The following is a 12637-nucleotide window of genomic DNA, read 5'->3' as shown; positions in this document are numbered from 1 at the left end:
TGTATAATAATAATAATAATAGTAATAGCCTAATATACACATTACATAAGACACGGACTGTGGGATGGATAAATATATTTTATTAATCTCTGATAATCCCAGGTTGCTATGGTCACGCTATGTTTATGCATGATTAAACATGCAGACATACAATATCATGTTCACGACTTTTTAATGATGTATAGTTTGAAGTTAATTGCATTCTTTTACATTAAAACTAGCAGTAACTCAAAAAACAAAGAAAGCTGTGCGCTGGCGTCCTCCCACAGGTGAAGAGATTTTAAACAAGCACTGTTAATACACATTTAGTTAACCAAATGAAACCATACACATTTGAATGCTATAAAAGTGTGCACATTGAGAAAAATAAACCGCAGTTGTTCATATTAACAACTTTAACTTGAGCAAACACTGCTAATACACATATACATTTGTTGATAAAGTTAATAAAATGAAAACATGCATGTTTTAAAGCTAGTGAATAAAAGGAAACGATCCACCCGCATGCCTCTGCTCAGTGACGGTGCCTGGTACCGTAAAAACGGTATCGCAAGCTCAAACTTGACTGAAACGCAAAATAAAAGCAGCATTGCAAATAAATTAGTAGATATGGCCATGGAAAATATGTATTGCAGAATCAATGCTTTTGCTCGGTTTCATTTATATTTTGCAATTTTATTTTTGTTTGCAAAAAGTACTTTTTTTTTTTTTTTTTTTTCTCAACACTTTAATTTTCTTTTGCAATACTTCAATTCTCTTGCAAATATATGCGGCATTGTTTTGACTCCATAGTTTCCTCTTTGTTCTGAGATGTTTTTCACGGTGTGAGAAGAGAACATGTGTAGTGTGAGTGTTTGTCAGTCATGGCAACAGTAACTATTGGTGCTTAATAAAAAATATAGCAGCCAAAAGCCTGTGAAAGACGCTTATGTGCAAAAATAAAAGCCTAACTTTTCTTTAAGCGAAGTTGCCGCTGTTGTTTTTCTTCTGGTGACCTCAACCCATGCCTTCCTTTCATTGGCTGTAGCTCGTCACGACACCTGACACCACATGATGTCGAGTCGGCTGACCGGTCCAGATATTTGGCATCAGCGAACTTTGATGCATCGTTGTGTAGTTCACACATAAAGATTGCGGAGCGCCGATCACCTGCAGATTTTCCCCCGATTACAGCCCAATCTGTCACCGAGCTTGTTAACTTGCAAATCGGGCTTAAATCGGACTTAAAATCCTGTAGTGTGAACTAACCTTTAATGAAGTAGCTCATCCGGCCCGGATCCGAACTGCATCCATTCATTAAGTGGGTTTATACCTTATTTAAAATGGGTAATCTGGCCAAAACTAGCTATGGAAATACCTAAAATAGAGCTGACAAACATTATATAGACTAGATTGCTCTATAAAAGCTTACATATTCCATATGTCTCCCTTTATTAATATTAATAAACCAGAAAATCGTTCAAAACTTTTCTTGGCCAATAACAATAAAACACTATATAACGTAGGTATTACATGAATATAAATAAAAAATAAAATGCAACCACAAGTTGTACAAAAACATTGTTTTATTTAATGAAAAACTTTACCTCTACCAAGTTATCAAACTGAATTTTCTTTTTAAAGTTAATCTTTACGAATGAATTAGCTCAATTCAGCTATAAGGAATTTTATAGCATACACAACTTTGTGTCAGCTTGATGTAGATTTAATAAAACTCAATATCAGTGCAAAATTTAATACATTATGAATAAGTCGATTCTGCAATAAAGCAGCTCTGGAGAAAACGGTGATTATCATAATCCAACAATTCAGTTCAAGTTTTGTCATTATACAATGAGATCAGTATTATTCCTGAATATTCAGTGTCTTTTAAACCCCAGCTAAGTTATCCAGAGGTGACAGTGGAACCCAAACTCCAACAGGTGACTGAAATGAAGAAAAAACACCTCTAGAGAAACCAGGAGCAGCCAGCTCAGCTCTCCTCTGGCTAAATAAACAAAGATGGTCTGATTTTATGATTTCAGGCTGCATCACTAGTCAGATTGTGGACTGATGTCATTCACAATATTTCATCCAGCTCCTACTGCTGGAAGATCAGGATACGTGACGCTGTCATTTGGTCGGAGGAGAAGTTGTAGTCTGTTCAGCAGGGCTGCTGTTTAGCCAGTAGTTTAACAGTGACTGTAAGCATGATAAAACTGCATCGTGGTCCTAGCAGCTCCTGGCCGGACACGTTCACTGCTGGCCGTAGGGGTCTGTGAAGAGGACTTGTCTTTGCTGAGGATCTGTGCTGATGTCGGTCCAGTCGTGATGTTCACTTGTCGTGGTCTTTGCTCACATTCAGGGCTGCATTGTGGTCATCTCCGGGTGCAGGTCCATCATCTGGATACGGACCGCATCCGGCTGAGTATGATAACCTTAGGACAAGAGTGAGACAAAAACATCGAAATAAGTAACAAGTATCAGTGTTGACTTCTTCTCACAGCACCTGTAATCACACAAACACATTTTCATATAAATTTCATGACATCTCATAGCAAAGATTTCTGTTAAATGTAGGCTGTAAAAGTAGGAAAAATAAATAAGCTTAATACCTACAAACAAGTGGCCAGGTATCAACAAGCTGCCGCAGATATCTTTTGCATATATGATTTTGTTCTTTATTTGTGGTGTGAGCGCTCAGTTTAATGCAAATCACTGTATCTATAATATAATAAATCTCCAGATATCAATTATAAGGCCTGCAAATTCCTGCAAACATATATAACCTACTTGCTATCTTGAATAAGAGTAAATAAATTCTCACAATCTAGCAGATTAAATCAGTCATTTGAAAACAGTGTGAGTGATTCAGCTGGATCGTGTCTTCTCTCTTTCACTCTCTCAAAGCGGCTTCATATCAGTGCATCACGTCTGCGACGAGCTGCTGTACACCGATCCAAGACTTTCGCTTGCATTTCGGGACAGTTGACAATTGTCACTTGCTTAATCGGGTTATTGCCGCATCGTCACAATGTATAATTTGCACGTCTTTTTAAGCCAGTCGGTACTCGTGCGTCCAGAGGCTGTAAGTGGCCAAATACACAAAATTACGCAAAAATGGCCGTCCTGGCGAGTATCCAGGTTGCTTAAGTAAATGTGAACATTTGAGAGAGAAAAAGGCTACACAAAGGTTACACTTTTTTAAGTCATAGTTTTAGAATGCCATGCTAGCAATGTAGAATTATGTTACTGCTACCAACAATTTAGAAAAGCTAGTTGAGGAAAATATGCTGCAATGGATGCTGACATTTATTTTTTACTTTTTAATTGTACATTGATTAATATTAAGTATTTAACATTTGGTGGGGAACATTGGCAAGTTAATGTTTGATATTGATGGTTCATTGGTTTGACCTCCATATACATGCCAGAAATGAATGAAAGGTACAGATGGGGGACATTTAATTATGAAAATTTGAAAGGTTCACCCATATTGTCAGGTAGTGGCAGCTCTGTTATTCCTTTGTTCTTTGGTGACATTTCTTTCCTGAAGGGGTGATCTGTTCCAGCGTATAAAACTACTTGAAAGCATGACAAGCTATTTCCATCCACAGCAAGGGGTTAAATTGATAATTGTGTCATTATGGCATACTGGGGTGAAGAATTTTGTTTTGTTACCTGTTTATATTGAAGTGCTGATTAATACAGAAATCCTGCTTGTGTTCAAACAATTGGCATGAACCCAGAAAACTGTAATCGAACAGCATGATAATTTGATTGAACTAACAAAAATGTATTTGCTTTTATTATTTTCAACAGGAGGATGAATTTGAAGGACACACAAATGAAATAATGAAGTTGGTGGTGATTCACATTCCCACAGTTGAGGAGAACCCAGCAGTGTGTTGTTATTGAGGGCACCAAAGTGCTGACCGGTTGTGGAAACAGAACCACAGCGTGCATACTGTTGATGGGATTGATCTATGCCTTCAACCTTGAGTATCCAAAAAACTTGAAGTACACGTTTGAAGTGTTCCAGAAACTTTTTTTGGAACTTGACGGAGCAAAACTGCTGAAGAAGGTCCTAAGCCTCAAGCATAAACTAATGGAATGAGCTGTCTGTACTGTAAGTTCAGGCTCTGATTGTTTGCTTCATCTAATGAAGACATTGTTTTATTTTCAAATAGTAAATGTTCAAGAAGTTACATGTAATGTGAGTTACATGTAATATGATGTATTTCACTTAAAATTGAATGTAAAAGTGTTTTTTTGCACTTAATTAGTTTTAAATGAAGTTGAAATTGAAATGTTTGTTTAGCATGCCAGTCTATTGAGGTAAATGAGATCAGTTTCTCCTTTCATTTTTCTAGTGTTGCAAGTATTGTAGCCACACATTAAATCTAAACACTTGTTGTTTGAAATGATAACGTGAATAAACCGTATTTAGGAATCTTGCTTCTAATGTATATTTTGACATCTCATGAAGACTTTGGTTCATTTTTGAATGGAATATGTTCAAGAAGCTTTGTTACATTTATATGTTGTATTTCACGTGAATTTTATTGTAAGGGGTTATTTTGTACCTATATTGATTCGTTTTAAATGCTTTTAAAAATAAAATGTGATTTGGTCAATAAAAAAGCAATTGATGCAATCTCCTGCGTCTGACCATTTTTAAGTAAATTCAACCTTCCCTGAATAAGTAATGTGTAATTATTTCTATTGGCTAATCATTATTAATAATAATTTAGTAGATGAACTGTTGCATACTAATAATAGAGTTAATGTTACTCAATTTTTATAAGTAATTAGTTATGTAATTTAATGAGAAATACTAGGTAGACATTACCTAATTTATTTTAGTTTGTCATAGCTGTAAAATTTAGGTACTCTTTACTCAATATATAGGATAGAATCTACCCAAACAAAATGAGTGCAAATTGAGTAGATTCTATAGGTTGTTTTTTACAGTGCAGAACTCAATTTTAAAAGTCATTTTAACAACCCATAGCATAAAAAAAAATAAAAATCTTTCACAGTTCGAGTCTAACTGTGCGTTCACACCGCCGCCGGCGAGAGTGTCTATTCGCTCTGGCCGCCCTGCCAGCGACGCTATAGAAAGATTTGTTGACGCTCTGACGATCGAGCGCTTGGTCTTGTATTTAAAGGATCCGCAAAGGAAACAAGCAGGTTGATCTTGTGCTGGCGGCGGTGTGAACGCACGGTTACTTCATCAGAAAGCCATTCAGTCCCTTGCAGTGAGTAAAAAGAAGAGTCCTAGAGCTTATATGGCCCTACAACTACTTCTACCTGACCGCTGATGTTGGCAGCCCAGACCTTCATTACTGAAAAAGAAAGAAAAAGTATTGACAACACTACCTTTGTCTAATTAATCAAATTGACAGGGCCAATGCGCCAACATAAATAAACCGTGCAAAATGAACATGCCAAACAGTCAAGGCCGTAGGTTTTGTCTTTATGTTAGAAGAGACCCACAACAACCCACCCCCTACCCCTACATTGGAAGTATACAACATGAAAAATAATGTGACTGAATTTGATGAAATATTAGGAGGGACAATTCTGTCCACCCAAAATATTGGTAGGGACATGTCCCTACCATCTACATGCAAACCTAAGTCATCATATTGAACATATTCAGAACAGGAGGAGGAAGTGGATATAACTCAAACAATTTATGGTATCCATATTAAAGAAGAACAATTTAATAATTTGGTGGCCGAAGTTGTGTAGGTGTTTTTTTTGTTTTGTGAGCTTTGATCACTAATGAGTTTTCACCAACTGATGCTGTTCTTTTTAAGCTTATTTATGTGGCTGTTATTTTATGATTTATTTGTTATGTCCTTTAACATGTGACATGTGACCAAGTCAAAATGGTCATGCAACCATAACGCCAAGACCAAACTGGTCAGGTAGGCCAAACTGGCAACTAATGACGAACTGAGATCTCTGTAGATATAAAACCTTCTTGTTCTTCTGAGATGCGCTTTATATCTGATGGGAACTTTACTGCTGGCTCTTCATCTGTTGGGCTTAATTTTACATCCTTGATGTAGTCACATGTTTGGTCAAGCTTTTTAGGGGCAACATGAATAACGGAAGGTCTTTATAATGCTGAATCTTCTTGAAGCTTCGTAGGATAATTTACCTCGGTCACAGAACGCTGAGTGCAGGTGCAACAGTGCAAGGAGGCATCTTGAAGGAACTGTTGCTCTCTGTAGGCCCATTGGCGACTGAGATACCAGAACTGTCATTAGGCTCTCTTCCAGTTTGGCTTCTTCTGTATGGTTTAATATGACCAATGCTATGTTTAGTTTTTAAAGTAATCCCTCCAGGTTTGTTTAACATCACAAGTTTGCCACTGAGTCTCTCAATGATGTAAGGTCCTGAGAAGTCGGGTTCAATCCTTCCTCCTTTTCTTCCACGCTTCCTCATATTCATCAGAAGAACCTCTTCACCAACATTGTAAATCAAATCTCTGTACTTCTTCTGGACCTTTGTAGCGTATGCTTCCTTCTGTTTCTCCTGTGATTTTCTGATGTTTTTTTCTGCTATTTTTTGGCATCATCTCTTTTTTTTTTTTTATTAGAAACTACATAATCACTGAAACTAGATTCCACAGGGAGACTGATGGTGGAAAGCTAAAAAAAAAAGGCAAGTTAATTGAACGTTTACAATTTTCAATATTTCAAAATTTGTTTTGTTTCATGTATGTAATGGAAAGCCCATGGTAGCATGAGAAGAGGTCCTTTGCTATTTTAAAAACATGATTGGTTACTATTCACGACAACTTTTTAGGAATATTAGTGACCGTTATTGCCTGTTGTCTAGAAATGTACTTTAAGCACAATCCTTCTGAAATCGGCTAGTATGATAAGAAATGACTCCATAAAAACACTCACCGACATTTCAACAGGAAGCTCTGCAGGGAACACTCACCTTTTCTTTTAATGTATGGGAGAGAAGCAGTCTTTTGTGGTGGTGTGGACCTTAAAGAAAATAAGGTGCCATCCAGATAGACATCCTAGTCATTCTGTTGGTCGTTAACCAATTTCTTGAGGGCTCTAAAATTAAACACGTTTTTGTAGAATGGTTTATAAATCTGGTGTATGACAGTCTTTTATAACTGCATTTCCAACTTAATAGGTGTCTTGAAGTGGAAGATGGGAGAAAATGTCTTAAGTTCCTCTTTCTTATGGGGTTATGAATGTATACTGTATTTTGTTAACAGTATTGTAAAGTCACATAGGTGGGGGAGGGGGGTTGAATTTTCCTAAGCTACAGTAGTTACACAATATTAAAACCTACCGTTTAGTGTTGTCATTGGTCTTTTCATCCAGGCCATTAGTTTGAGGATGATAAGCAGTGGTCACGCTTCTTTTGATAAGCAACATTTCACAAAGCCTGTGGTTAAGCTTAAAAAAGAAAGAGAAAAAATATTGTGAGCAAATGGATGAAAAGCTCCTTAAAACATACAATTACTATACATGTGTCAGCAAAAAACAAGGGAAACGCTCAGGTAAGTGGCAACAACAGTGGGTTTATTTTGCAGAGCAGCAGCAGATTAAGACGTCAAGAGCAGGTAAGTAACAACAGTTCAGAGGAGCAAGCAATTGAATTTAGCTGGGGTGAATAACGAGAGTCAGCGGAGCCAGGGAGGCACCGGCCGTTCAGGAGGCCATGGCAAAGGAGGTAGCTCAGGGAGTGCAGATGACCTCAGTGACCTTGACGAGGGAGGAGCCCTCCTCCAAAATTTTCTTGGGGACAGTCATGGGCATGTGCGCTGCTCAAACACACAATAGTGCCAGGGTGAATACTCCCAAAGCGGCATCCCCAATTCCAGCATCGGTGACCAAGGTGGGCTCCAGGTTGAGCTCTGGTAGAAGAGCAGAGAACACTGGGCGGACCTTTCAGGGACTCGAGATACGCAGGAGTGCTGGACAAAGGAACAGGAACAAACAGAGACAAAGGAAACTCAGGAGACAATGGGGAGCTTGACGGGAGACGAAGGAGAGCAAGGTTCCGGATTGAGATCTGTGAAGTGAGCACATTCTGGAGCAGACTCTGGACTAGGAGCAAACTCTGGAGCGAATCCATGGACTAGAGCAGGATTCTGGCAGAGCTCTGAGGCAAGAGAGGGCACTAGACTGAGCTCGTGGGCTGGAGCCTGCACTGGACTCCGGTCAGGTAAGAGAACAGTGGTGAGTACAAAGGGGTGAATCCAACTAGACTTACTTCATTTACGAATTCTCTTCCCTGATCTGAGAAAATTCTCTGGGGATAGCCATGTCTATAAATTAGGGAACAGATGTCTCCCAACTTCAGCTGCTGTCTTTGTCTTTAAAGACAAGGCCTCAACCCACTTTGAGAAGTAGTCTGTAGCTGTTAGGATATACTGAAAGCCTTCTGCAGTTTCAGGTAATGGCCCAGTTAAATCAATTCCAACAAACTCCCAAATCGCAGAAACCTATAAAATGCAAAGTAGGTTGAGTGTGTCTGTGTGTGTATATGTATATACTCGATGAACATACTACGTGTGGAGAGCATTCACTCAGTATCTGAATGACATTTTAGTATGTGTCTTCTGTAGATAATGGTAAAAATGTGTATTTAGGGCCCAAGCCAGTAAGTGAAGGGCCCTCTTTTTTTCCTAAGGATTACTTTTATTTTATTTTTTTCGAATATCCGGGCACTTTTGGGGGCCTTAACGTGCCCAAAAACTCTTGAAAATTGGCACCCATGTTGGAATCCGCGACCATTAGGACGCCACAGAGGCTGGGACCCTGGCGTGGCACAGGGGCTCCACGGCGCCCACTGGAAAACTGTCAGAAAACTTGATGTATAGCTCATACATACTTGCACGTATTCATATGAAACTCTGTACACATATAGAGCTGAACAGTGGCGGTTCTAGACAAATTTTACTAGGGGGGCCAAGGAGGGGCCAGTCTTTAACCAGAGGGGCACATTAAAAAATGGCAACAAATGATATTTAAAGATTATAAACTTTATTTTACTTTAAAATCATACAAACATTTATTTTGTACAAGAGTGAGTGCAGGTGCAAAAGAGGTAGGGCCATAAAAAATGAAAAATACAGTACAGGGTACAAATACAGTGTGTCAATTCAATGTGAACAAAACTCCAGGGTACAACAATGTGCCATTTCCTATTTATGGAAGCCCCACTACTCTGGACAGTTGAGTCCACACTTAAAGTTTCTAGTTTCTAAAACCAGGTGTTGAAACAAAAACAGTGTCTGGGGCATTTGGTGTGCTAAAATGTCTACATGCATAGCAATATGTAGAGTCCATCATGACAGAATACTCAAGCCATGGATGAAGATTATAACAGTTTGGCCTGAAGGTCCGTCTTCTGTCCCCCATCAAAGTGGCTGGGAATATATTCAAGTTGGGCTGTACTGGTACATCATTCTTGGACTTGCTGATATCTGTAGAAAGATGTACAGTAAACATAGGGCACAACTACAACATTTAATTACTTATGCATGTATATCTGCATGTATTTCAAAATGTAGGCCAAGTATTTACTTAAAAAAATAAACATTAGAGCCATATTGACATAAAAAAGAATTTACAGCAGAAAGTACCATTTTAAGGACACACAGCAGGCCAACAATTAAATTATAATTGCACTGCTTTGCAAATAGTAAGAACCTTCTTCATCACAAACCTGATGGTGCAGTACTTGATCCACATGGATCCACTTTCTGTCCCTCTGGCTGTTCCTCTCTCTGTCCCTGTATGTTTTCTTCCTCCTCACCCTCTTCTTCATGCTCCTCACCCTCTGGAATTTCCCTCTCTGTGTCAGAGCCCTCACTTTCATCACATGCCCTCTCTCCAACCTCCACTGACTCCTCTGGCTCTCCCTCTTCCTGCTCCTCAACTCTCTCAATACTTTGATTTGTTTCTCTCCCTTTTTTGTTTACTGGGGCAAAAAAGTACGGTTCCTCGTTTCATGATAACTATTAGAAGAAGAAGAAATTTAGGGGCATGCATTACCTTTCGTTTTCTAACCATCCCTCCCTACAAATCTATTTGTTATTGCAATGCAACAGCCAAGACGGATGAAGTTACGTGGTTAACATCACAACATTGTGTAGACCTAGCAAGGATACGGACATTTGGATATTCGCTTCTGCTTCGAAGAGTTTGCTTAGATATGATTTTCTGATTTTCTATGAAGTTTTTGGTAACACTTTACAATAAGGTTCGTTAGTTAACATTAGTTAACTACATTAGTTAACATGAACTAATAATGAACTGCACGTATACAGCATTTATTAATCTTTGTTAATGTTAATTTCAACATTTACTAATACTTTATTAAAATCTTGTTAACATTAGAACAATACATGTACTGTGAACTAACATTGAACAGCTGTATTTATATTAACTAACGTTAACAAATACAGTAACAAATGTAAAAGTGTTACCAAGTTTTTAAACATCTCGAGACCAGCCATTTACAAACTTGATTTCATTATCAGTGTGAGGAACAAAAGTAACATGGCTATGTGCAAGAACAACAAGTCACTCACGAGATGAAATTGTTTTGCTTACCTTCGACTCTTGCAACAGGAGAAATTAATTGTAGCTCCTCTCTCCAAGAGTAGTTGTAGTTGTTGCTGAGCTCTCATTCACCGAGCAGCACCGCAGACTACAGTGTTTGGGTGCGCCGCTCTAATTTACCCGTGTAGAACGTTGCGCCGCATTAGTTCCGCTTTTGGCGCTCGTGTGTAAAATCATAATAAATTCCTATTTTTTTTATTTGGTCAGCATGGGGGGGCCACAGGGGTGGCCAGGGACATGTCTACAGAGGCACGGGCCTCCCTAGGCCTCCGTGTAGAACCGCCACTGGAGCTGAACAACTTTCACACTGCATGTCATAGGCTCCGCCCAACAGGAAGTCGGCTATTCAGGGCTGTTTAAAAAGCGCATGCTCTGGAATTTGATATACTCCTCTGAGGATTTCCAAACAATTGCCACCAAACTCTGTGAACATGATCTCAAGACATTGGGGACGCTAAATTGCGAAGATATTTTTGATATCTCGAACCGTTTGCCTGTGGCGATGACGTTTGATTTTGATCAAACTTCAGTGGTTTGTTCGTTGTATGATGCCGATTGGATAGACGTGACTTTTGACTGAAAATTATAGCGCCACTAACTGGCAGCAGGAAGTGTAATTTTTCAAATGCTTTGAATTCAGCATCTTATTTTTACTCGATTTGCTTCAAACTTCACCAGAACAATGTCAAAACACGGCCGATGTAAAACTGTGAAGGGAATATTAATATCTAAAATACTGTTGCCACGGCAATGTGTCAAACTTGAAATGTATTTTCTGGTGATTTTGAGGCAACACACATCAGTATTAATGATAGATAGACACTACCAAAAGCTCATAAATGGGCGTGGAGGAGGCACTCTATAGCGCCACCTTTTATCAAAAGTGGGGGGGTTAGTTTTAGCTACAGACACCAAACTCGGTACATGTATTGTTCTAATCAAGCCGGACAACTTTCTAATTTATTTTTATTTTAATGTCAATTATTTGGCAATTTCAGGCTTCAAATTAATTCATACTCCTCCAAGCAGAAACAAGTAATTTACACCAAACTTGTTTCAACATGATGCCAAGATACTGAAGATGCTAAATTGCGAACGGATTTAGGATATCTTGAACTGTTTTAATGGCAATTTATTAAAGTTACAGTAAAAAAGAGAGCACAAATTATTTTATCTTTTAAGAGCAGCTTCCAAACACTTCATAAAAAATTACATACACAGAACAAGTCATTCTGAGGAAATGTGATTAATTTCATGAATTTACAATACACTATGGAGAGCAGAATATTTCAAAACTATCAGACAGCTGTGTGTGGGGGGGGGGGGGGGGGGGGGTACTGTGCGAGTTGAGTGTGTGTGTGTGTGTGGGGGGGGGGTACTGTGTGAGTTGAGTGTGGGTTGAGGGGGTGGGTGAGAGAGAGAGGGTCTGTTTAAACTTTTGATGCTTTAATAGTGGTTTAAAAGTAACAGTAAAACAGTTCAGCTGACAGATGCAGACTAAGCTGCAATGCAGGTTATATTTCATGAATGCTTAGATAAATAATTTTTTTTTAAACTTTACTTTACTTACTTTATAAAATAGTTAAAATGCCTATAAATCATTAAAGGTTTTGATAACACTTTATAATAATGTCTCCTTTTGTTAACATTAGTAAATGCATTAACTAACATGAACTACCAATGAAAAATATATTTTCACAGAATTTCTTAATGTTTGTTATTTCACAGTGCATTAATTAATGTTAACCGATAAAACTTTAAATCTCAATGTTTCAGTTTTGAATATTAACTAACACTAATAAATACGGTAACACTTTCTATAAAGCCTATATTTATAATACTTTATAAGGGTATTCTTAAGTCATTATAATGAATGCATAATGTCTTATAAAAAAAACCTTGTGTTATAATATCTCATGAATAATCAATTAAAATAAATTATAGGGCAACACTTTATAATAACTGCACGCTATGAATCTTTAGGTAAACATTAGCAAATAGTTAGTTCATCCTTTATAAAGCATTGTGGCAACATTAATAGT

The sequence above is a fragment of the Barbus barbus genome (assembly GCF_936440315.1).
Source record: "Barbus barbus genome assembly, chromosome: 39".
Taxonomy (NCBI): Eukaryota; Metazoa; Chordata; class Actinopteri; order Cypriniformes; family Cyprinidae; genus Barbus; species Barbus barbus.
The sequence above is the reverse complement of the archived record's forward strand: the minus strand, read 5'-3'. Positions refer to the sequence as shown.